We start from the raw sequence: 4788 nt of genomic DNA on the forward strand, positions 1-4788 counted from the left end.
AAGTAATTCATTACTTCTTTCCACAGACCAAAATAATTTTCTAGTAAACTTTGATTTAACACAAACTTCACATTTGTATCTTTTACCAATGTTAAAATTCAGCAATAGTCCTAAGCTTACCATTTTAACTCAAATATTTAGCACATGCTCACATTGAACATGTGGCTTAACTCATTTAGAAGCATGTAGTTTAATTAGGGACATAACTCATTTAGAAGCATGTAGTTTAATTTCTTTTGCTTGTATTTGAGTTAGATAAATATCTAGGACATGTAGCGAAAGGCTATCTGAGTGATGGCATACTCAAATCGAATGTACTGGCACAAATGCCAAAGAATAAGAATAATATCAACTCTTCTACTTATAATTGCTGAGTTATGTGATGTATGGTATTCTAGATTAGGACATGCCAATTATCATTCTTTAAATAGAATGGTAAACTTAGGAGTATGTAGATTATTTATCTAACTCAAATACAAGCAAAATAAATATCTAGGACCGAACATGTAGTTTAATTAGGGAATGACTTTCCTACCTCAATTAATATCTAGGACACTCTCTAGGTTTGACCCTTGCTAGTTGTCCACCTTTGTAGAGGCTAGTTAGGTCAAATCGAGCGAGTTTTTGTGAATGCATAAATTGGTTGCATATTTAATTTACAAAATTCGATGATTGAAATTGCATTAAGCATCCATCTTGTTCTAGAAGCTAGATAGACCAATCCTAGTTTACATTTATCCATTTCATTTTAATTTCATGAATGTTTTTCATTCTACCCAAATCGAAACCCCTCGTTTTTATCACTTTCCATAGTCAAGTTTAGCTTAGGTGAAATTAAATTCGTAGGCTCCCTATAGTTCGACCCCGTACTTGCCACTTGTGCTACCTAGTAGTATAAGTAGTGGTTTGGTAAATTTATAAATATCATTTGTTTGGTCCTTGGAAGTGTGATAATGACACGCACGTTCTTAGCTAACAAATCGGCACCGTTGCTGGGAAGCCAAGCCAATTAATCTATTTCTTAGCTAAATTTAACTAGTATACTTTAAAACATCAAAATAAGTTTTCTTTATCTTTGAGTCTATTTGTTTTTATTATGGCGGATGATATTAACTTCCATTGCGATCTTATTGCGAGGCAAGCGACTCAACGAAAAAGAGAACAAGAGGTAAGAGAAATTAATGAGCTTACAAGTCAAATATTTGAACTAACCCCTTTTGTTTAAGTTTTGGCTACAAGGCAATTACAGGAACTTGAAACATGTCGAGTTTGTTCACTTCAAAGTCATTCATCCGAAGCATGTCCTCGCCTTTTGCATGGTCCTATGAATGATTATAATCCCCATTGGGAGATACCTAGGAAAACCCCAATGTCGGTGCATACTTCTTCTGCCAATTCATGTATATGATTAGAAGATTTGGCTAGGGAACTTTCTAACAGCTTTTGTGAGTTTGTGCATGAACCCTACTATAGACAACAGGAATTCTCAAGTTACCAGCATGATAGCTTCTATTCCAGATCCGAAGCTAGAACTGAATTTCAGAATCTAAGTGACTTTGTTGCTCAATTACTGAATCAGTTGGGAGACTTGAAGAGTTCTTGTTGCAACCATCATCTGGTCCTGCCAACTTGAGCAGTAGTGAGTTGATTGGCATTGACCACCATGTTGAGCAGTTGAGTCCTCAAACTTCAAGCCAAGGTATGATGTTGAGTTCTTTAATATATGAACTGTTGGAAATGTCCTAAAACTCGCAGTTTGTAAACATTAAACATATTCTATTCACAATAAAGTGATTATTGAAATTCAATAAAGGTGTCATTGAATAGCATTCTTTTATAAATCCAATAAACCAACCCATGACTATAATATGAATACTTAAACTTTATGTAGAGACATAAAAGAAGGTCAAATTTTAGTATATAGCCAAAAAAGTCTATAAGTATATGGATAGGGTTGTGTACCTTGTCTTGGGGACACTATGGATGCGACCCTCTTTGTATATTGACACAAATGATATAATCCCAAAATTATTCATATGGAGACATGCGAGTGGAGGCATCCTATGTAAAATATGTTTGCATAAGACTGAAACACGAAATAGTGACTTTTCTTTATAACGACCGTTTATTGTTAAAACTGACTATTTCAATTCGATAACCTAAGGTAATTCAATCTTAATCCTAAGCTAACTATGAACTCCTGTTTATTCGGGATTATCCTTTAATTTGCATAGATGAGAGTGTTTCAACATCACCGCTCAATAAGCCTCCCATTTTAGAGGTAAGATCGGATAGGTAGTTAGGGATATAGTCTTACAAGATGAAATTCACTCCTACCTATCTTAGGGTCAACAGATAGGTTGTTCCCTTAAGTACGGATTCCTGGTCTTGAACAAAGGGGCCCCACCATCTCGTGACAAAGAGGGACTCGGTTTATTGTTTAGACCATAAACCAATTGTTCAATAGAGGATCATTGGAGACTTAAGGAGCAAGATGCCATTATGGGGTAAAATGGTAATTTTTTATTTTCATTGTTTTCTTAGTTAGGTTTTTGTTTTTCTTTTATAGGTGTCACTCCTTGGTCCTAGAAGAAAAAAGAACCAAAAAAGAAGCTTAGCTTCCTACCACCACCCCTGCACGAGAATGTTATTAGGGGAGTTTCTCTGTTCCCTTGTACTCTTTATTCCATAGAGCTTAGCTTAGGGATACATTGGGGAAAACTTATCATTTTAAGTTGGGGGTGGGGTATATCTTTGATATATTTGTGATAGTTTGGGGTCCTCGAGCGCTGTGCTCGGACAATTTTGTGTGCTAAAATGTTTGTTTACTCTGCTACTTTGTTATGATGAATATTTTATGACGCACTCTCTCTGTGATTAAATTTGTATGAAATAATGTTAGGAGAGCATGATTATGATTTTTAGCCCACTTAAAAAAAAATCTTGTACTCTCATGCATCTTCAAGTCATTGTTCTTGCAAACTTAGGTCTTGCATACATAGAATTATATTAACTGATTTTGATTTCTATTGTCACCTCGAAAGGCTCACCTTCTATATTTAGAGTAATCGTACTTGTTTTAGAGCAAAACTAGACAAAGTGGATAAAAAAGTGTCACACCCACTCCCAGATTATCCACTTAATCTAGAAGGAAGTGTGCCGGTAGCAGTTACCAACCCTTTTTTGGCACTTACCGCCTAGCTAACCTATTTAACCTATTTAGGAAACCCTGGAATAACATCTTTAACATTTAAGAACTAGCGGAACTTAAAACATTTATAACATCCCCGGGGCTCAAAATATAGAAAACTTAAAACATATAAACAGAAATAAGTTCAGTGGTCCCACACTCAAAACTGGTCCCTAATATGCAACACTGTATACAGATAATTACAGAATAGACACCTAGACTTCCTCTTCAACTGAAGCTTTTAAGTGGCAACACAACAGTGCAATTATCCTCTAGGGAGATGATCACTACTGGGGAAAAGGAAAACATTTGATCGAGTGAGCTACTAGCCCAGTGAGTGACTAATAAATCTTAAACAACATGCTTTAAAACTGAAAACTGCCAAGAAAACTCATAAATAAAACTTTTCTCATAGCATAACTTAAAATATAGCTTTACATATTCTTTAAGTTGAGAGAGAACCCTTTTGCTCAATCCCTAAACGTTAAACCTTAGTTGGTGTAGAGTGCTCTCAACACAACCAACATCGACTTTACTTACATGCATGTGGTTAATACTAAGGACTGTCATATCTTAGGTACTATTGCCCATATACCTTCACATTATCCTTCAATATCAAGTTCTAACATTCATCATAAAACTCATACTTTGAAGTAAATCATTCTTTGAAAGCATAGCATCATAAGTCATATGCTTCAACATTTTGCTAATAAGCATAATTTCTAACGCATGCTCTTTTAACTAATAAGTAATGAATACTTAAGTCATGCTCATAAGCTTCTTTAAAACGTAGCATGTGTTAGTGGCTTACATGAAACATAGTTTGCTTGGAAAACACTTTAATCATTCATATAGACAAGCATTAGTCTAAATATTTCTTAAGCATATTTTACTAAAACATTTGAAAAACATCAACTTTGGAACTCACAACCTTTGGGCGTTCCTCCTAGGGTTGATAAGCCCTTCCTATTGGTGTTAACCTTATGGAAATAAAAAACATGTTTAGCAAACACTTATGGCTTCTTTGTGAGACTAATTCCCCTAAAAGTACTCAACAATAATTTTGAAACATCATTTTTCCTTCCAACGCATACCTTCCCATGCACCCAACACTTAGGAAAAATTTGAATACTTGAGCCTTAGTCATGTAGCCAACATTGCAACCCATGCGCTCATCACATGTCCTTTGCGCTTGTTTAGCACACCAACGCACAGCAAGCCCTTACGCCCAACGCTTCTACCCACACAGCCTAGTGTCTCTTATGCCCTCTTAAACTCACAACCTCAACACATGCCACACAGCATAATACCTTCCCTTGCGCACTGCGTCAACGTAAGCCTTGCGCCCAACCTGCCCCTCATGTGCGCCTGCAACCTACTTAAGTTGAGCAGCCTGCTTGCTCAACAGTTCCAGCTGCCTATTTGTTCAACCAAAACCCAGTTTCAACTTTGAGCTTGAATAAATTATTTTCTAGACTTTATCTTAGAAAATTTCCTTTTACAAACTTGCTTTAAAAAAATCTTAATTGCTTACTTTAAAATTTGAGCTTTGAGTTCTTCTTGGTTTGGCTAGAAACCATCAAATTTCACCACTAGCC

The sequence above is a fragment of the Benincasa hispida genome, chromosome 5, assembly GCF_027475165.1.
Source record: "Benincasa hispida cultivar pf3 chromosome 5, pf3_genome.v1.1, whole genome shotgun sequence".
Taxonomy (NCBI): Eukaryota; Viridiplantae; Streptophyta; class Magnoliopsida; order Cucurbitales; family Cucurbitaceae; genus Benincasa; species Benincasa hispida.